The sequence below is a fragment of the Eptesicus fuscus genome, chromosome 19 (assembly GCF_027574615.1).
Source record: "Eptesicus fuscus isolate TK198812 chromosome 19, DD_ASM_mEF_20220401, whole genome shotgun sequence".
NCBI lineage: Eukaryota > Metazoa > Chordata > Mammalia > Chiroptera > Vespertilionidae > Eptesicus > Eptesicus fuscus.
This window is the reverse complement of record NC_072491.1, coordinates 54,417,052-54,439,135: the sequence shown is the minus strand read 5'-3', so window position 1 is coordinate 54,439,135 and position 22,084 is coordinate 54,417,052. Positions and strand designations below refer to the sequence as shown.

The following is a 22,084-nucleotide window of genomic DNA, read 5'->3' as shown; positions in this document are numbered from 1 at the left end:
GTGCTCACATCGGGCCCGTGGCTCCTTCACATTGTCATTTCCCTGGTTTCTCCAGTCATCCAACCCCTCAGTCCCGCGCCCCTGAGACCTTCCTGGTAAGATTGGGAGGAGGCCCATTGCCAAGTTCAGTCCATGTCCAGGGACCCACATCAGGGGGTCTCGGCCGCTCTTCACCATTGAACTGCCTCCCTGGTTTCCTCCCATTTCCAGGCCCTTCATCTCAGTGGTGATGAGAACACCCCTCCATTAGCTAGTGCCTCTCCCCTCCCCCCCAGGATTCTTTCTCCGCCTTCTTTCCTCCCTCATGTCACCCCTGGGAAATCCCCACCTACTATGCCAACCACAGACCAGTAAGTTCCAAATCCTTGTCTGTCCTTCTCTCAGCCCCAGAATCCCAAATCTGACTAGATTTGCGCATGTTGTGAATGCTCACAGCAAAGACACAAAGGCAACTTTTCAATATTAACTTAGACCATTAGAAATATACATATTATCTATGTTTGAGAAGTTAGCAGTCAGATATGCAGTAAGAAGAAGTTAAAAGTAGACATGAGGAGAAGACATGAAGCACTGTGATTTAACAGATGACGCCCACGAGGCTGCACCCAGTTCCTAGAATCTCCTTAAGCTCCTTGCAGCTTTCTGAAGTTTCCGTAAGGACATTGCTATTTCAAAGGCTGGTTTGATATCAGTTTTGTTTATTGAATAACATGCAACATTAGCATAAAAGCAGGAAATTTATAAAGAGTGGATTTAAGACTGATGATTAAGCTTAAGAACCCCCATGATAGCCAAGAAGAGAGATTCGCCCGAGGCCTGATATTCTCCATCCATTCTGACAGCCTATTCTGTCTCAGGTTTGTTTGTTCGTTTGTTAATCCTCACCAGAAGATACTTTTTCCAGTGCTTTTAGGAGAGGGATGAAGGGAGAGAGGGAGAGCGGGAGGGAGGGAGGGAGGGAGGGAGGGAGGGAGGGAGGGAGGGAGGGAGAGAAACAGACACATCCACTGGTTGCCTCCAGCACACACCCGACTGGGGGTGGGGAGCGAACCCAAGACTCTTCAGTGCATGGGACCACACTCTAACCACTGAGACACCGGCCAGGGCTCAGTTTCTTTTGTCAGCATTTTAAAGCATTCCTTTTTTTTTTTTTTTTACAATATTTACATATTCTATCTACTACTCCCCAGAGATATGACCTTGATCTATCTCTCAGCCTTTTTCTGCCTGTTACCTCATTGGTAAGTGAGGACAATAATGTCAACTGTGTCATATGGTTATGCTGAATAGCAAATGAATTATTTGCTACACAAATTATTTCTAGCCTAATTATTACCATTATTATATCTCAGCAGATGCACCAACTACACTTTGTAATCTGTTATCTGCAAGCCCAGCCGCGGTTTGTTCCCGTCGTCCATCTCCCCCTGCGCGTGCACCGAAGCCCCATCAGCACAGGGGCGCAGGCCGCCCCCCAGAGGAGGGCGCAGCAGGAAGATGGCTGAGCAAATAGAGTGCCAGGAGGAGGAGAATCTGGAAAATACAAAATAAATAATGAAGAGAGACATTAAAAAGGATTCTGGGAAGAAGTGAGGAATGTTAAAAAAGTGGCTAAGAATTTTGAACATATGAATATTTAGAGTCCCTAGGCAAAAAAAAAAAAAAAAGGCTTATTAAACACTCCTGTGGTGTCAGCTGGAGGGAGGACCTCTGTGTTCAGAAGTTTTAATTCCAGGAGCTCCACCTGGTACTGAGGGTGAGGTTGGGATAACCCCTCCTACTTACTGCGGGGGTGGGGGAGAGGAGTGGGGGAGGCAGGGGAGGGGGGAGGAAGAGTGGGAGGACGGGGGTGGGGGGGTGGGCAGGGGATCATTTAAATACACCCCAGTGTTCTCTGCAGTGATGAAGACTGCCCCCAAGGGTGAGAGGAGCCTGAGAGACCTTGGATTTCTTAGCCTCCCCACCCTGCCCCAGCCCCTGGGGCCTCCCCATCCCCCTGGAGGAGACGCTGGTACTGGTGAAGATCAGGGCCTGGGATTACCAGACAGGTAGGAAATAGAACATCCCCCACCCAGCCTCACCACCATCTCCCCAGGCTCCTGTGTGGTAACAGGGGATTAAAGCTAAAAGAAAATGCAAGACCCAGACAAAAGCCACAGGACAACAGAAATGAGGACAAGGGAGGACGTTTTAGCCTCTGTGGCTACAGCTGCAGCACATGGTCAGCACAGCCCGGCTCCTGGGCAGATAAACGCAAATCCTCGCGCTGAACCCCCGCTCACTCAGCCTCTGCGTCCTGTTCCACCCGAGGCCACCAGCCCGGTTCTCCCTCCCTGGAAACCAGGGCCCTGCCAGGGGCACTGGGGTTCATCTACACCCAGCACATCAAGCTCACAGGCTACCACGGGCCAAACAAACAAGGTGTAAGTTTATGTGGGCTGCCAGCAAACAAAAGCTCAATTTTCATAGAAACGTAGGTTTGTTTCGATAGAGACATGCTGAACACAAAGGGCTGAAATAAGTGAGTAACCGTTAACATAAAATAATAGAACATTTCAATAAAAATTAATATTTTTCTTGAATATTAACTTACCAGACATGGAATAACTGCACAAATTAATAAGCATAACCCAAATAAACCTATTTTTCTTGTTCTCCGAAAGCAAAGTATTTCCTGTTGTGCACACCAAACAAGTCAGTCCAAGACTAATGATGTGGCCATCAGCTGCTAAAATATTCACTGCTGGTGTTAGTGGAGAGAAATGGTGCGCCTGCGTGTAAGGCGCATAAGGGAAATGAATGCAACACGATGATAGTAATCAGTCATTAGTGAATGTTGTAGCTCGTTATTAATAACTAGAGGCCCAGTGCACGGATTAGTGCACAGGTTGGGTCCCTTGGCCTGGCCTTCGATCAAGGCCTATGGGGGCGGGGGCTGGCCAGCTGGGAGGTTGGCTGGCCAGGGGAGGGGCCTCGGGAGGTTGACTGTGGAGTGCACCTACCACCAGGGGGCAGCTCCTGCATTGAATATCTGCCCCCTGGTGGTCAGTGCGCATCATAGCAACTGGTCGACCGGTTGTTCGGGTGGTTCAGTCTTAATGGTCAATTAGACTTTTATATATTTATATATAACAGGATATTGTAAAAATTAAGTATAAATTTTTTATTAAAACATTTCTTACATACGTTATATTGGCTGCGCTGCAAAAGTATTCATTGTGGGCTGCATGCGGCCTGTGGGCCGCAAGTTTGACATGCTTGATCTACACTGTCCCCGTGCATCCTGCTGCTTCCAGGTTTAGTGATTAAGGATAAAGCTACTGAAAACATTCAGGTGCAGTTTTTGGACGTAAGCTGTCCACTCAGGTATGTAAATGACTGAGCTGTGGGTAAAACTGTATCTTCTTTATGAGAAATGGCCAGGCTGCCTCCCAGAGCAGCGACCAGCGTGAGTCCACCCGTGAGGGTCCTGGGCCCCAGCCCCATGGGCACTCCTGGGGAGCTGAGTCTGAGTGCAGCCATTCTGACAGGTGTGTGAGGGATCGCGTCTGCTTACACCTGTAACTCCCTGATGACTGAGATGCTGAGCTTGCCCCATGCTCTTGGCCACCTGCATAGCCTATGCGTAAGCTTTCTCTCCCATCTTTTGCCCATTTTCTAGTCAGGCTGTTTGCTCACTGTGGAGTTTTAACAATTCTTTGAATGTGTTGAATCCATGTCACACGTATGTTTTGTATTTTTCCCCCCAGTCTGTGGTTTGTCTTTTTCATTTTCTTACAGTGTCTTTTATGAGCAGAAATTTTAAATTTTAATGAAACCTAAATTTCTTTCCTTCATTAGTTTTACTTGGGATATTATGCCTAAAAAGTCAATGCCAAGTGTAAGACTACCTACATTTTCTCCTAGACTTTCTCCTAGACCAGTGGTCGGCAAACTGCGGCTCACAAGCCACATGCGGCTCTTTGGCCCCTTGAGTGTTCTAAAGCCACTTCTTCAAAATAGACTCGCCCAGGCAGAAAACTGACTTCTGCGCATGGGCCACGAAGTTTCAATTGCACTGTACGTGCGCGCCAGCATGTGGTATTTTGTGGAAGAGCCAAACTCAAGGGGCCAAAGAGCCACATGTGGCTCGCGAGCCGCGGTTTGCCGACCATTGTCCTAGATTTATAGTTTTATCTTTAACATGTAGGTCTATGATCCATCCTGACTTGTTTGTGTAAGGTACAATTTCTACTAGGTACATTTTTTTATATGGACATTCATTTGTCCAACACCATTTCTTGGAAAGACTATCTTTTTACTATACTTTTGCTCTGTCAAAAACCTATATATTTTGACTATACTTGAGTGGTTCTATTTCTGGACTCTCTATTCTGTCTACTCTTGCACCAATACCACACTGACGGGATATGGTAGACTTCTAGTAAGTCTTGAAGTTGGATGTGTATGTCTACCTTGCTCCAAATTTTCTGGGAAAGTATGTGTGAACCTCGTATAGATGTGAAAATTTTTAATTATTTGAACTCAATTATATTGATAGAAACACAAGAAACGATTCAATTTTGTCTCAATAATCAAACTTAGTAATGAACCAATTTGAACTGTATTATAGTAATCAACAAAAGCTTTCTATTCTCAGAATTGCCCTTTTATTTTCAGAAAGGAAAGGGATAGGCCTGGCCCCAGCCCAGCTGGGTCAACATGGACCCCATTCGACTTCCTCGCCAGAACAAACTCCGGAGTATCACAGGCGGAACAGCCGAGCTGGTTCCGATGGTAAGACCACGGGCCCGCCTTCCAGTACAGTCTGCGTTTCAGCGTTGGGTATTCAGAACGTGATACTGAACTTAACTGTGAAGAGGAGCATCCTTTATGCCGAGTTAGTAGAGGGAGTCCCCTGTTTACTAAACGTCTTGCTAATCGGGCACTGGTGAAATGCAGATATGGCGCTCATTTTTGGTAACTTAACCATTTAGAACTTTTTACAACTTGTGTTAAGCAAAACCTACCTTTTTGAAAGGTGTTTTCTAGTTTACCTAATCAAGTTAGGCTATGAAATAACGTTTATTTTATACAGTGACTAAATGTGCCCTAATAATAAAGGGAGAACTTGGTTGTATAACTTTGATGTGTTACATTCATTACATAAAATAAATCTTCTCCCAGCATGTCACCATAACCCAGCGTAAGTAACATAAAAGTAGTATCTAAAAGTACTTATCTTTACTATTTGGATTCTTTCTTCATAAATAACATTATCTGACCTAATACAACTGCTTGTCCACAACTAGCCATGCACAAAATCCATGCTAAACAGTGTGTGAATTAAATTTCACTCCACAACCAAACTCATTTTCTGCTAAGGTACAAATGGACTTCACAATCCAGAAAACTAGAAATAGTGTTTAAATTATGTATAATCAGCTTTAGAATTCTCACAAGACTCTACTTTCAGAACCGAGCAATGACAGAAAGTTACCTTTCTAAAACAGCACTTTGTGCTTGTAAAGCTCCGCCTGGACAGGGGCTTCCTGGTTTTCAGGTTGCTGTGCCGTGTTATGGGTGGAAGTGGGGGTCCTGGGGCGCCACGGGGGAAATAATTCCTGAGGCCCCCGGGAGAAGGAGGTTTCGTGGAAAGCTTTATCGATGATGGAAAAGTAGGGGTTCCCCTCTAGGTCCCAGCTCCGCCCACCCTGCCATGGAAGCGTCCAGCTTGCCTTCAGAGCTTGCGCTCCGTGTGACAGCCCGGCCCGGCATCTGCCCGCTGGCCGTGCCCAGCTGCAGCCATCGCCGGTGGGCCCGAGGGGCCTGGGCCAGGTGGTTGTGCAGGGCACCGGCTGTGGAGAGGGACCACAGGAGCGCATGGCAAACGGGCAGGACTTTGTGAGCTCTCAGGGTGCCACCTCCTAGCCACCCCATTGTTCCCCTGGCTGGGCTGCAGGCAAGCACTTTCCACACATCACCCCGACTTCACTGCGCAGGCGCCCATCTCCCCATCCCCAGCGTCCGCCTGGAGTGGACAGGTGGTTCTGGGGGCACGAAGCTGTCACTTCCTGGTGACGCTGCCAGGGGACCGTGGCTTCCCCTCGCTCTCCGTCCTTACTGATGTTATAAACTGGCTGACGATGAGGGTAACAGTCACACCTGAGTTTCTTCCTGGGGCCCTTCTCTGAAACATCGTACGATCGTCCTGCTTACTTCCTTACGGCATGTGTGATGATGTATCATTGAAAAGTTGAACTCACGTCATAAATCTCAGGTAACGTCAGCCTCACAGTTACTTGGTTTTGCTGCAGTTGTAAAGGGTTGTAAAGGTGGTACTCGCCCGGCAGCTCCAGCACCCCTCGTCAGGGAGCCTGCACTCGCACCCTTCACCCTCCTCTGTGTTTCATGCTCTCTTCATCCCAAAAAAGGAATCCTGTCGCTGATGAATGAGCTCAGCTAGCTGCCTGCATCCAATTGTGTTCAGTTTCTCCCTCGTGAGTACATGGAGGCTTTGAGTTGATTTTGTGAGTCGCTTTTTCAGAGGTTCCTTTCTGATCTCGGTCTTGTCTGGGTCCACGTGGAGCTAATTATCTGTCCTCCAGCCACAGCTGTAAACACCTTCACACGCTGTGTCACCGATGGAAACTAAGTCTCAAGTTCTTCCATTAGCTATTTTTCTTCCTAAATTAAACATGTATAGTGTGTCCCAACAGTAGTTATTAAAACCTAGGCACATTTTAAAAATAATATAATGAATTCAAAAGCACTGACACACTTCAGCTAAATAAAAACACATTTCAATGATGGGAAATCTATCACAATAAGGACAGCAGCCCCTGGTAGCATCCGTAGACCTCAGTATCTTCCCCTCATGTCTTCCTACGCACGCACGTCCAAAAGTACTTGGATGGTAGTAATTTATTACATTATTTCGTCTCCATGATGCATAGTTAAGTATTACACATGAATTTCTTCTCAGTATTATATCCCAAACAGAATAACCCTTCATAGGTCACCCTGTGGTTAAACCACCATGAGTGTCACAAGCCACTGCCACAGGTTTGTTGTTTTGGGGGCTGGGGAAGGGCAGAGGTAGCCCGAGTGTCCTGTGCCCCAACGTCTCAGTCGTGAGGAAATAAAGCTGCACGGCTTCCTGGAGACCATCGGAAAGGAGGACTTTAAAACAGGTGTACAGAGTGACAGTTCTTATTTCTCCTCACTACACAATGCAATCCAGTTTTTTGCCCAATTAATGGCATCTAGATTTGGACTCTCAGTTGCAGAGTTTGAAATGCAGGGAGGTCATATTGATGAGGCGGCCTAGGAACCACCCCAACACCAGCAGGGCTCGTGACCAATCATGTCTGATGTAAGCCTAAGGAGACTTGAAAACATGAGCATCCCTGTTCTTCCTCACACACATACACACACACATGCACACACACACACACATGCACACATGCACACACATGCACACACATGCACACACATACACACATGCATACACACATACATATACACATAAACACATACACACACACAGAAACCAGACTACATCACAAGAGTATTGTTAAATTATTGGTCTCCTCCTACTCTATGTCTTTCTCTTCCCTTCTAAGTCTCCAAAACCAATAAAGTTAGATTCTGGTCAATACTGCTCCAGTATTGACTCATCCGTAGCATGCTTATTGAGCAATTATAAATGCCAACTATGTCTGCTGTTGGCAATTTTAAGTCTGTTTCAGGCACTGAACTTGTTTCTAAGCATATACATGGGCTTAACCGGAATTTCATCCTGAGGGGATCTGTGGTCTCTAATGGGTAAGATGAGCATTTACACTAACTGTAAGAGGAACATAAATACTGTCCCACCGGGAGAGGTCTGTGCGGAACTAAACACCTTGGGAAACAGGAATAGACTTTCAGAGGACTCACACCCACTCTGGGCCTGGAAGAAGGACGAGGGACCTTCAGGTAGACAAGGACGGGGACGGAGAGGCTGGCAGGGGTGGATGCTGGGGAAGGAGGAAGCGCCAGTGGGTGTGCAGAAGCCCCGTGGCCGGACCACGACAAGGCCAGCAGGGCTAACGCGCTGCTCCCCACGGGGACACGTCCTTCTTCGTCGTGTTCCTACATTTGTTAACCGGATCCTATAAAGAAGCACTTCCATTCTCTGCAGGTGTTTATGACACAGTCACTCCTGGCATTTACTTTATTCTGTGCTTAACCCACTCCGGCCTCAGATGTGGCCATCGCAGCCTCTTCTCAGGCTTGTCCCTCTGCCGTCTCTTCTCTGTGTTTTCCGCTCCTCTTCTCTTTCTGGCCCGTGAGATGGCCCAGCCTCATGCTCTTCCTGCTCCCCAACAACGAGCCAGCCATCTCTGCAGGAACGCTGGTGCCTGTCCCGGGGAGAACGCTGTTCAGACCCAGGCCTTGGCACGTCCAAGGAGGGCCTTTGCTCCCAGGCCTCTCAGAGTCTGCACTTAGCACTTTCCAAACGAGACACCTTTCTCTCTTGTCTCGCTGACTGACGCATCGCCCTAGCTAGGACCTTCCGAACAATGCAGAGGAGAAGCAGTGAGCAGTGATTCTCAACCAGGGGTAGTTTAGCCCAACTCCAGCGGGTGCTTGAAAACCTAGGGATGCTTTTGGTGGACACGCACGGGGGAGTCGGGGGACAGCCACCATTTAGTGGACACGGGCTGGAGAGCCTGCTGAGCCTCCTCCTCCAGGACAGCCCTCGAGACAAGGAATGATCTAACCCCAAACGCCAGGGCCTGCTGAGCCTGAGGGACCTGTCCTATAGGAAAAACATTTTCTCAAAACCCAGGGACAGCCACAAACCAAAGCTCACCCCAAAGCCTCCAGACTTACCCCAAAGTAGATCCTACTTTATCAAGGTGATCATGCCCCAGCTCGGGTCTGCTGGGACTCTCTCAGCCTTCTGAGATGGAAGAAAGCGATAGCGTGTCTTACACCCACACCTCACATCCAGCCCAGCGAGGCAGGCGCCGGCAAGGAATCTGATAACCAAGAAGAAAAGTGAGCAGATTAGAGGAAAACCCACAGGTGTTCAAAGCAGGGCGGAAGGATACAAGAAATTTAAAAGAGAAACAATTGATATGTTTAAAAAAAACCGGAAAAGATAGGTCATGATGGACAACCAATAGATTTGGAATCCAATGGAATTTTTGAAAAAGAACAATAGAAAATTTAAAATTAGGAGCCCAGTGGATAGATTTAGCAGCATATTGGAAAAAACAAAACATAAGACCATTTATAACCTTGAAACACAGGCCAAGAGGAATTATCCAAAGCACAGAATTGGGAAAAAAAACAAACAAGAAATAACATGAACGACACGTGGGACACAGTCAAAGAAGAAACATGGACTGAAGAGCCCAGGGAGAGTGAAGAGGGAAATGTGACCAGAAACCTGTGAGGAGACAATGGCCATTTTACGTCGAATAAGAGCAAAGTCTTAACTCTCAGGGCTCACCCAGCAGCCGTGGGGGGGCCAGCGACTGGCCCTGCACGAAGGGGACCCGCCAGGCCACCTGTGCGCCAGGAACATGCCCCCGCTGGACTCTGACACGAGAGTGAACATGAGGGAAAGTCAGACAAACACTGCTCTGTTTTATCTGCATAATTCAGGAGGCAAACGGCGGGGAATGCGTCAGAACCGGGGAGAACAGAATTCAGCCGCACGTGCATGAGGATGATTACAGTGAGGGCGGGAGTCAGCTCACTGCGGAACCACAGACGCTTCCGTCTTTCTGGTCCTGAGAGGACCTCAGGCTTGTTTTCTCCGTCAGAAAACCCGCCTCTGCATCAACACCGAAGCCTCGGGGACTATATTAGTCCAACATCACGACTCCCCCAGGCGCTCTGAGGGCCCCCAGCCCCCATGGCGCTGCCTCCCGGGCCGGAGGGACACGCATTTCCAGCTGAAGAGGAGCAGCTGCGGGTCCGGGACCAGCGAGGTGGCGCTGAGTCCTGGGTCGGAGGGAAGAGGGCCCCGGGAGAGGCCAGGCGCCCGGCCTCGCATTCCCTGGGTTTTAGTGAAAACCCCTCAGAGCCAGCCGCCGGCAGAAGGGCAGCCCAGGTGTGTGGGTGCCTGAAGCGGCGGGACCTGCGGAGGGGTGAGGCACAGGGCCTCCCCATGCTCTCACCAAGCCATCAGGCGGGGTTCCTAGAGGCCTTCAAGCTCAGGGCCAGCCCTCCGCGGGGTGGGGGCGCAGGGAAGGGCTGTCCGGACGGCGCGGGTGCTGCTCCCTCCCAGGTCTCCGCTGCTCCCCTCCCGTCGGTGTGGGTTTCACATGGGGTCCCTCCGTGTTCTAACATCAAAGGGCAGCCACGGGTCGTTATTTTTACCCCCAGCTTCGCTGGCCTTGACCAGGGCCCCAAGTTCAGGCTGCCTCGGCCGCATCCAGGGCGAGCAGCTGGCAGCAGGTGGTGCAGGTGCAGGCGGCGTGCTGGTGCGGGAGCTCAGGAGGGACAGGGAATCCGAGCCCCGCGACCCCCTCCCCCCCTCCCCCTCTTCCCCGCCCCCACCCCGGGCAGCTTTCAGGGTAGCCCCACCCTGAGCGCGTTCCTGGGCAGGTGCCTGGGCGGGAAGTTCGGGGAGGAGACAAGGCTGCTGACTCCCCTGACGCCCCTCCGCGGCGCCTGCGCAGGATCAGCGGCTCATCACCGCACCCTGACGCGGGCCAGGGAGGACGCTGTCAGCGCAGGTCAAGTCCAAGGAAAGCAGGCCCTTCAGCGGCCGTGGTCTCAGGAGCGCTTCTCAGCGCTGGCGCCTGAGCTGCACCCTCACCCTGCGAGACGCTGGCACCTGGGATGTGGTGAAACGCCCCAGGACCCCCAAACAAACGTTACTCACCTGTGCACAACCATACGGTGGTCCAGGAGCTCAGAGCTTGGAGGGGGCTCAGGGGACACTGTGCCCACCTCTGCCCAATGGGCCTGTCCCGTCCTGCCATTGCGCATTGCGGCCCGTGTTCCGGGGCACAAAGTGCCACTGGGGCAGGCACCGCAGCCTCTCCCTCTCTGTGGCCTGTGGCGTGCACGGGCAGGGACACGGGCAGGGGCACGGGCAGGGGCACAGGCAGGGGCAGGGGCAGGGACAGGGGCAGGCTCAGGGGCAGGGGCAGGGGCACGGGCAGGGGCAGGGACAGGGGCAGGGGCAGGGACAGGGGCAGGCTCAGGGGCAGGGGCACGGGCAGGGGCACGGGCAGGGGCAGGGACAGGGGCAGGGGCACAGGCAGAGGCAGGGGCAGGGGCAGGGGCATGCTCAGGGGCAGGGGCAGGGGCAGGGGCAGGGGCAGGGGCGCAGGCACAGGCAGGGGCAGGGGCAGGGGCAGGGGCAGGGGCAGGGGCAGGGGCAGGGGCACGGGCAGGGGCCAAGCGGGGAGCCCAGGCTGCGGGCGCCTGGCAGCCCTCCAGCACCCACAGAGGCTCCAGCAGACTGCCCTCCCCCACCCCCCCGGCCGGAGGGCCCTGTGGCACAGCTCCCGCCCTGGCCCCCAGGGCAGCTCAGGGGCCTGCAGGTCCTCATCCCCAGAGACGCCCTGGCCGCTGCTGAGCAAGCTGGGGTTTCAGAGGAATGATGGATGCAGCTGAGAGAAGAGAGGTGAAGGAAAACAGTTGAAGGAGTCAGAGTTTTTCCCAAGGAGGTGAGGGAGGAGCGATGGATACACGCCACGTTTAAAGAGAAATCGTCTTACTAGAGAAGCACATAAGAGGCCTAAGGAGGGGAAAGACTATACCTACCGGAGGTGCTAAAACGGAAACAGAAGCAGAAAATGCCCAGAAAGGCAGCCAGTCATCAGATAATTTTGTTAAAAAATGAGGTGACAGCAGCTGATGCTACTGAGCTGCTCCGGAGGGCGGGCGGGGGTCAGACACCAGGCTGCTGAGCGCCGGCGCCCGCTGACGGCGGCTCCGCGCCGGGCTGCTCTGGAGCTCTGGCCTCACCACCAGGAAGGAAACGGGCGTGACAGAGGCAGCATTTCCAATGGGAGGAGCCTCTGTGGGGGAGTGTGTGCTGTACTTCCTGGCCCAGGCCGGAGGCAGCTGCCTGGGTGTGAGCTCAGGGTGGGGGTGAGGCGTTCTCTCCTGCTCTCTGCCGCCCTCTGCAGGTTCCAGGGACACTTTCTGTCCTGAGGCCCCTCGCACCCTGAGCCGCGAAAAGGAAGATTTCCCCAAACAACATTTCAAAAGCAAGTCACAGCTGTGTCCCTACACCAGGACAGGGACAGGGACGCTCGCCTTGGCCCCGGAGACGGCGCGCTGCTGCTCTCTGGGCGCGCCCGCGCCTGAGGTCCTCGCCCACTGCCTCTCCCCACTGCCCGCCCCGTCCGGGGTGTGTCTGGGGCTGGGAACACTGACTCTGATTCACACTTTTTGCTTCTCAAAGTTACTTTGGTTGTAAAAATCAAAATGCTTCCTTTCTGTTTCTTTCTTTGCTTATTTCCACTGAGAACACATCTTAACACATTAAAAGTTGTTATCATTTTATTTGGAAAAATTTCAAAGATAAATAAAATCATGCATTGCTTTACTATTTAATTTTGAAAAAGTTTGCATTAATTAATTTTTTTATTGTTGGCAGTATTACAGATGTACCCCAACCCCCCCTTTCTCCCTTCCACCCAGCCTCCACCCCCCCCCCCCCCCAAGCTTCACCACACTATCGTCTGTGTCCCTGGGCTATGCATAGATGCATACTGGTTCTTTGGTTAATCTCTCCCTGAAATAATTTATAATACTCAGTGTTAAAATAGCATGGAAAAATATAAAATCTCATACACATTGGGGGAACACTGGGAGTTCAAGAATTGGAGAAATAATTGGGCACATATGTCCCGCTGAAGAATTCTTCCCTTCGATTTGAAATGCTGCCTTTCTCCTGGGCTAAATTCTGCCCACACATAAGCTTTGACTCCTTGCCATTCAAAAGGCTCCTCGATGTTACACAAATTGAGAAGAAAGCACCTGGGAGAACGGCAGCTGTGACTACACGTCCCGCACCAGGCACTGGGGGTAGACGGAACACCGACAGACCGTTGTGGCACTGTGCGCTGAAAACGTCAACAAGCAAGGCAGGCGTGGAGAGCCAAGAAAAGTGGAGGACTCGGCCTCTCTTAATTATTCGCTCAGAGTTAGCCACCTAAAGACAACCACAATTTTGCTCTCAAGAAAAAAAGGAAAATGGGATTCCTGTCCTCTTTCCTGTGAAGGGGACTGATGAGGACCAGGCGCACCTGCCCTGGGCCCTGAGCACGGACGCGGAGCAGCGGTCCTCCGGCACCGGCCAGCAGACCGCAGCCGCCCTCCAGATGAGGTGAGGCCGGGGTGTGGGGGGAAGGGACCGGGCAGGCTCTGAAAGCCCAGGAGGCCAGGGACAACAGTCTCGGGACAGAGTGTGGAGGGAAAGGCGAGCTGCAGGCCCCTGGGTGTCCAGCTGAACTCCGACCAGAGCACGTGGCCACGGCAGGGGCAGCAGAAGGAGCGCCCGGGGCAGAAACGCCTTTCCCACCAGGTGAGTGGAAACGCGCGACTGAGTGGGGTTCATGAGTGGTTGTGTAGCAGGTGAAAATCAGTCAGTGTGTTCATCACCTCAGCAAACAAAACAAGGAACATCACATGACAATCTAGATATATGTGGCGAGCCTGTTTGATAAAGTGCAGCTCCAGTCCTAATTTTTAAAAAACTCTCAGTAAATAGGGAATCAAGTGGAATTTCCTCAACGTGGTAAACAGCACCCAAAAAAGTGACATCTGCTCACACAGATGCTCTTCCACGTTGTCCTGAAGGGCCAGCCCACTGAGCGGAGCAAGAAAAGTAAAGAAGGGCGCCGCGTTGGAAATAAGGAAGTAGAAGTGCCTGTACTCACGATGACATCATCTTCCGTGCAGAGGGTCTGATGGGATGCAGTTGTCTGTCCATTTGTTTTTGTGGGAAAGACCAGCTAATTCTAACATTGGAGTTGCTCATGACCTGTAATATTCTAAAATTCCTTGGGAAATGGGAATAATTTGGGGGATCACCTCGACCTGGTTTAGATGTCTGTTACAGTCACTGTGACCACGAAGGGCGGTACTGGAAAAACAGAGAAACCGATTAATGGGAGAGAATCAAGCGTCCAGAAACAGACCCGCTCTGGTGAGGCAGCCAACTCCGCAGCATGGCCAAGGCGGGCCGAGGGGAAGGACGTCTTCAGTGAAGTCTGCACGTGCACCTGCATTGGAACAATGACAGCAAGAATATATTAAAAGAAAGTGTGGAACCCTGCCTTGCACCATAAACAAAATCCACTCAAATGAGCCGTACTCTACAAGTAAGTCTAGAACAGTGATGGGCAACCTTGTGAGCTTGGTGAGTCAAACTTCGCCAAAAAACGGAGCATAACTCGGGTAGTGTGTCCCTTTGAGGAAAAAACATTATTTCCCGATATTTATAGTTTAAATAACATAAATGTTTCATCCTCGGCATGCGGCCGCCTTAGCGGCCGCGTGTCATCAGAAATGGCACTGACACGCGTGTCAGAGGTTCGCCATCACTAGTCTAGAATTTCAAATATTTCAAAAGAAAATCCTGGAGAAAATCTCTGTGACCTCAGTCTAAGCAAAGCTTTGTTAGGAAAAATACCAAATGCATGTTCCATTAAAAACGGTAAGCTGGACTTCATCAGAATGAAAACCTACAGCTCTTCAAACAACAGAGACAAAATTCACATGACAAACTGGGAGAAAATACTTGGAAATCACATACCTGGTCAAAAACTTTTACCAGAACATACAAGGAATTATCAAAATTCGACAGTAACCAAACAACAACCCAATTTTTAAAATGGGAAAATATTTAACAGGCACCTCACCAAAGAGGACGTACAGACAGTGAGGGAGTACGCATGAAGAGATTCTCATCATTGCCAGTCACCAGGGAAATGCGACTTAAAACCACAAGGACACAGCCACCAGCTGCCAGGATTAATACCTTTAAAGAAACGGAACGTAACACTTTTCCAATGATGTGAAGAATCTAATATTCTTATTCACACCAGTAGCAATGAAAATGGTACAACCACTTTAGAAAACAGGCAATATTTTAGAAGTTAATCATACAGCTACCATATGACCTGTCCATTCTTCTCACTGGTATTTACCCAACAAAAATGAGAGATTATACGCACACAAAGACTGGACTTGAGTATTTATAACAGGCCCAAAGTGGTACGGTTGGGGTGTCCATCACCTGGTGACAGGATCCGCGTGCTACCTCCATACACTGGAATACTACCCAGCAGTGGAAAGCGGTGGTGAGGGAAATAGCATGGCTAATCTAAAATGACTGTGTGAGGCAAAGGAAGGCCAAAAGGGACACATTGTATGAATCTGGCCAAAGAAATGTCTCTGAACGCCAACTATTTCCTGTGTCAGAAAGCAGGTGGGTGGTTTCAGGAAAGAGGGCGGCCGAGGGGCGGGCTTATCCAGAGGCTCCTGGAAGCTCCCGGAAGAGGTGGCGGTGTTCACCCTTGTGGTGATGGTTTCGGGGGTGCATTCATGTCACAGTTATTCACTTGTGCTCTATAAGCATCTGAAGTCCGTAGCATGCTAATTATACATACATAAACGCTATTACAAACAACAACCTGGACTCCATATATCACACATTGCCTCTGCCCCATCCTGGCTCAGAGAAACTGTTTTTCATAGGAAGCTTCATGTTATCAAATCACATTAAATCAGTATGTTATGGTATAATTTCATAACACAAAAGGGTACCAATGATCATCATTTTGGGAGTGAGGAATAAATGAGGGTACAAAGGAAAAAACAGAAGGAAAGCTGCTATTAAAACTGGGATTTGAGTGCAGCAAGAAGAACTAAAAATGAATTTTACTATTTGAGAAATTGTGCCTTTTGGCTTTATAATCGAATATGCATAATTCTGGGAGGAAAAGACGAAATGAGGCGTGGGAGATAAGGAAACCAGATTCCAGCCTGGAGGTGACAACAATTAATTGCTCAACATTAAGCCCATTAACTTTATCCCCCCATAAATCAAATTAAATCTTGTGTTCAGAGAACTTTGTTTGGGGTGGGGTTCCTATTCTAAGACTCCGTGACCTTGTGGCTTGAATAGAATTGGTGGTGGCTGGGAGTTCAAGAATAGTTCCGAGGCCCTCCACACGGCATTGCGCCCCGCCAACGTAACTGCATGACTTTATGACCAGGGTGCTGACAGAACGTGCTGGCTCACTATAATGAAGAGTGGTTTCTCTTAGCACGCCCAACTAGGAAGGAAATACACGCTGTGAAAGACGATCCATTCCAGTTGCTCTAACTTGTGACTAGGAACTCGTTCATTGAGCATCACACTCCTAATTCATCAGCTCAACTTGGTCGTAATAAATGTGTATTCACATGTGTGAAAGGAAAATAACCATTTCCACTTGTGATAAATATTGTGAAACATGCATTTACCTTGAAGCAGATCTCTATCATGTTTGTAATTCTGGAATGCTGCTATGAAATGGAATGAAGCATGGATTCTGTGCTTTGAAAAGAACACATGGAACGCTAACAGAAGCTTCCCAGGTTCTTCTGTCTGAGCCAGGTTAACCAGAGGAAGTGGCCATGTGTACCTGCACCTGTGCACAGAGGCGCCCTCCGCCGGAGCGGTGCTGAGGCGGCAGGGAGCTGAGGGATGTGGGACTTTGGGAGCTGAGGGTGAGGCCAGGAGCCGGCTGCGTTCCTGAGGTGAGGAAGCAGGTGTGGCCTGCCCTGTAGGGAGCCATGAAGAGTTCTGTCTGGTGACAACTCTCATGATCGACAAGGCCCCAGTTTAACTGCGTTAGGGGAGTGGTACAGGCTTCTCAGGAGCCCACAGGGTCTCGATTGCCTTTGGCTCCAAATAGCCCACACCCACACGGAGAGGCGGTCTGGGAGCCCGCTCGGACCCTTCGTGTTGTTTCTTTCGCCAGGAATGACTGTTGCGAAAGCAGGTGTCAACCCATGGAAGCTTCTCTTTACTGAGCTTCTCTCAGCATTGTGTGGATCATGCTGAAACACCTAAGTCTGATGTAGGAGACGATTCCTTTTTATGAGCCTCAAAAAGAAAAAGTCTTCAGAATGAGACCACATTTCAGCAGTTCAAAGGTAACCACTGCAGCCCTGGCAATGGTTAGAGCATCAGCTCCCGGAACAAGGGGTCTTGGGTTCGAATCCCGGTCAAGGGCACTTACCTGGGTTGCAGGTTCAATCCCAAGCCCCGGTCTGGATGCATGTGGGAGGCAACCAATCGATGTGTCTCTCTCACATCAATGTTTCTCTCTCCTTCCCTCCCTTCCTCTCCCTCTCCCTCCCTTTCACTCTTAAAAAAAGAAGTGAAAAAATACCCTCCTGTGAGGATACAACAGAAAAAGTAACCATGCAGGTGGGCTGTGCACCGCGTGCACTCTGACAGGCCTGCAGACCAAATGCTGGACATTCAAGTACCTTCACAGTCTGCGGGCGGCAGGGGGGCGGGCACGCCTGTGTGGGCTGCAGGAGCCAACGAAGGAAGCCCCCGCCCGTTCCCTAGGGGCTCCCTCAGAGCTGCCCTGAAAGGGAAGGCATCCAAAGCGCTTCGCTGAGCCGGCACCAGCAGCCCACCCCTCCCCCAGCCTCACAGGCGCTGGCCACACAGCAGAAATAAAGGGGACCTGAGGGGAAGGGGGAGCCCAGGAGGGACAGCAGGAAGGAAGACCAAAGGGAACAGGAAGGAAGAGGGGTCCCGGCGTTAAAGGACGTCATCTCCTGCTGCAGACAAACATTTTTGAAATGTGATTCAATAATGATCATTTCATTTTACAATATCCAGCTCTGTTTTCCTACTGATAATTATGCTAATTTTATAGATAAGACAGCCCCTAAGGTTTTCATAGCAAGAAACCTAAATGAAATATTTTATATAAGCATTGCCAAATGCAGTTGGAGAATTGTGGGAACCACGCCAGGTCCCTGGATAGTCAAGGCCGGTGGGAGCACAGAGACCTTATTATCAATTCACCAAAATGACCAAAGGCCGCCCTGGGCATGCGCCTAAACGGGATGTTCAGGACTCTGAGCCTGGGAATCCTCATCAGGCCAAGATACCATGAGCGGGTGCCAGGGCACACGGCACACTGTGCCCTCCTGGAGCCAGTGTGATGGACGTCACTGTGGGCACGAAGCCTTCTTCGTCTAAATGGTGTAAGCGTAGGTACTGACCACCGGGTTGGCTGGAGTCAGCTGGAGTGAGAGAAGCCTGCGGAGAGAGCAGCTGGGCAGGAGAGACAGGAGACGCTGCTGAGCCGAGCTGAGGCACTGATTCTGGGGCAGCGAGCGGCTGCTCAGCGGAAGCTGTGGTGCAGGGGCGGATGCTGCTTTATGGGGAAGAGGTCTGCTCGCCAGCCGGTGTCCACTGCCCGCCTGTGCGGACTTTGCTGTGAGGACTGTCTTGTCTGATGGCCATGTGCCCACTGGCCTCGGCAATGAAGACTCATTCTGACTAGCGTGCACCCACAGCCTCTCCGTCCCCCCTCCGCCTGCCAGGCCCTCGCCAGCCCTGCCCAGCCCCGCGCCCGGCAGCCAGCAGGTCGGTGCGGGCCTGCTGCTGGCTCCAACGAGCTTCCCGGGAACGGGCTCAGGCAGCGCTGACCGTAACCGCCTGGCCAGCGCCTGGCCACTCCGCCCGCCTCGCTGCGGCTGTCCCGAGCCTCGCAGACGCTTGCAGCTGTGGGAGCAGAAGGAGCTGCCCAGTTAGTCACCGCGTTCACTTAGCCGCTCTGGCCAACGGCTTAGAAGATGGGGGAGATGATGGGTTAGAATTTAACTTTAACTTTTTCTGGATTTTTAGTATCAGACCACCTTTTCCTTCGGAGCTAAAGATACTGTGTCCCTCAACTGTCTCAGCAGCATCGTTCCACACGCATGTGCCGTGTTACCTACGTACTGAAAGCGGGTAACATACAAACAAGACCGTGGGCGTCACACCCGCGGAGCAGTCATTGCCATAAACTCGAAGACGGCCGACTCGTCCCTGGGAGCGTGTTCTATAACCTCCATGAGCCTAGACGAGGGCCCAGAGGAAGCGACGCCCACCGGTTCTTCATGCCCACGCGAGGGCCTGCCGCCCGGCGCCAGCGCTGTGCCCCGCACACTTCGGTGACACGACCGTCCCGCAGGGCGCTGCAGGGTCCTCCCGCCGTGCAGCCCCAGCAGCTCCTGCCCGAGCAGCTCCAGAGCGTGGCTGTCACGCGTGCAGTGGGTCTGCGTGGGGTCCAAGGCGTCCCCCGCCCCGCGGGGACTTAGTGAAAGGAGGATGCGCAGTGGCAGCCCGAGCCTCGCTCTCCTGGGGCACCCCCTCCTGGACCCCACGGGAGGGCGTGTAAAGCGGACCTTGTGGCGTGGTTCTCCATTCCACTCGTGGCATGTTTCCTGGACTTTGGAGGAGGCCTGTGGCGGCTGGTCCCACCCCAAGAAAGGGTGCCTCCTCCTGCGCAGCTCCCCTCCCTCTGCTGAGCATCGGGTGAGACCGGACGCCCGTGGTCTGCGCGGGGCTCCGGTGGCCTGCGGAGCGGAAACCACTTCTCAGGCGTGAAGCCCGCCTCCCGCAAGCAGGGGCCTCCCAGGCCACTCGGGACAGGACGGGGCGCCGCCTCCCAGGCTGCCGGCCGCACAGATACACACAGCCAGACCCAGGTTAATTAACTCATTCACACTTTATCTGATCCTCTCCTAACTCACCAATCGCAGTGGAACCACTTCTTCCAGGAGAAAACCCCACGCTTTCCGTTTATAAATAATGTTAGCAGACAGCTGTGGCCGGCACGCATGCTGACACATGATGCCTTTCATAGCCACCAACGGGGCAGGGAGGGCCAGGCCGCTCAGCCTCCTTGTGCCTGGGAGTCCTTCCTGACCCGACCCTGACCCTGACCTGACCCTGACCTGACCCTGACCTCACCAAGGACACCACCTCCTCAGAGCAAGAAAGACCGGCTGTTTCAGAAGACGCATGGTCGCCTCTCTGACCCAGCGGCTGTAGAGTCTCGCTGCACCTGAGACAGCAGGTGCCTGGGGCTGCCGACAGCAGGAAGCAGCTGCAGCGCGCACACCGGGCCGTCAGGGGCTTTGCTCATTTACACCACTGGAACAATGAACTGGAAGAGAGAGCTAAAGGCAGGAGGTATCGCCACAGAATTCATTTAACGTCTAGTAATGACCCCAACAGCAACAATAAGAACACTTAGCAATGACGCGGTGCTCCGTGCATGCCAGCAGCTGTTTATTCCAAGAGCCTCATAAATGCTTACTTCATCGCAGCAATGTCTGGCGGCAGCTGCTCTGTCTGCTGCAGATAGAGACCCTGGTCCAGGGGGTGAGGCCCCACGCCTCACAGGAGCTGCGCTGGGACCAACTCCGCCCGGCCGACCCCGTCCTGGGCCTGTATCACCGGCATTGCCCGCACCAGGCGGCCAGTGAGGGCAGTGCCATCCACACACCACCTCAGCCCCCACACCCAGGCAAGTAACCAAAACTAAGAATGAGGAAGATGCTTGGACCAAACCACGAACCACGACAAGTGTCCTTCATGCTCTGTGCACTTTGGGTCAGACAAGGACAACAGAGAAGTCTCGGACACTATAGACGTGGACTTGGGACACTGCGGTCTCCCCACGATCCCCGCACCCCACTGCAGGGCAGGGTTCATGGTACTCTGCTGTGGGCTGGGGACCTGGGCAGCACAGGGCGCCCCCGGGAGACCGCCCCGTGGGGACCAGCAGAGGCAGAGGCTGCCGGCCAGAGGCTGCACCCCGCAGCCCCAGCTCCTCCCCGAAGCCAGTGAGAGGCAGGAGCACCGCGGGATAAAGCCCGGGTGCGAGGCAGCTTTGGGGAGGGACAGAACCCAGGTGGGCCTCGTGCAGGGGGAGAGGGTGGAGATCCCTGCGAACCCTGATCCGGTTGGAGCGTCAGGGGTCAGGGACACCCTCATTAGGAGGAGGGGCCTCTGGGCGGGGTGGGGGAAGGAGGACACAGGAGCTGTGCTTTGACTTGAGCACGAAGCCTGAGTGGACGTGGTGAGCAGGTGTTTTATGTTTTAGTTTACAGGCGATGAGGCCTGAGCACTGGAGTTATTCGCTCGGAAACCATGTGAAGATGAGCGGAATAAAGGTGCTCAGGGGGGAAGGACGCGGAAGGCGGCTGAGCAGTAAGTCAGCCCAGCGGGAGCTGCCCCCACGGCCAGCACCAGGGAAGCCACCCTTTACTGTTTAAGCTCAGGTCACTGGACAGAGACGAGGGGCAGTGGCTGATGTGGGTATGCACCCTGGCCGGGCCTCCACCGCCAGAAGCAGCCGCGCTGTGCCCCAATAATCTCATTGATGACACTGACATTTGAATTGCATATTATTTTCATACCATACTGTCCTTTCAATTACCCCCCAACCATACAAATACAAAAAAAACTTAATTCACAGACATGTGGAATCAGCTGCTGGGCCCGACTGCCTGTGGGCCACCGTTTGCCAGCCTTCTCTGAATAACGGCTCTAGGCCGCCCTTCAGGGCCTCCTTACCCTGCCCCCGGACCGAGTCCCAGCCACACCACTTCCTGCTGTGTTAGCCCTCCAGTCTTCTCTACACCCAGACTCCCTGCCTCGTTCTTACTGAGGCTGAGAATCCCCTCCCTCCGAGCTTGCCTTTATCCCTCTACAATATGACCTCTTTGTAACCGTGTTTCTTATTTTCCCTCTAAAGTAGCTTTTAACTCACCCCAACATCCTTTCTTCATGGCACTAGCACTGCAAGAAATGTCCAGGCACACAGCAGTGTGTCAATAAAAGAATGACAGCCGTTCTCCCTGTCCCACGTAAAACAATGGGAACATGGGATCTTAGAAATCCAAGTGGCACAGCTTGCTACATATAAGTGCTATGGCATGATCGTCCTTCACACATTGGTAATGTTAATGTAGTTTAAGGAAAAGAAAGTAATTTACAAGCATCCGGGTGAAGGGGAAAGCCACATACAACAGAGAATGTAACCATTCCAAGTTGGTCTCAATCACT

The 22,084-nt window shown here is 52.0% G+C and overlaps 1 long non-coding RNA gene across 2 annotated transcripts; it reads right to left on the bottom strand.

Moving 5' to 3' along the window:
* Positions 1-1,142: 1,142 nt before the first annotated feature.
* Positions 1,143-11,921, bottom strand: LOC129147242 (uncharacterized). 2 transcript variants are annotated; one of them, XR_008554607.1, is made up of 4 exons: positions 11,758-11,921; positions 8,860-9,008; positions 8,197-8,384; positions 1,143-1,533 (listed from the first exon to the last, which is right to left on the bottom strand). It is a non-coding gene; the product is annotated as an uncharacterized LOC129147242 (long non-coding RNA). The 2 variants fall into 2 exon arrangements; XR_008554608.1 differs by lacking the exon at positions 11,758-11,921 and adding an exon at positions 10,684-10,750.
* Between the last annotated feature and the right edge of the window lie 10,163 nt (positions 11,922-22,084).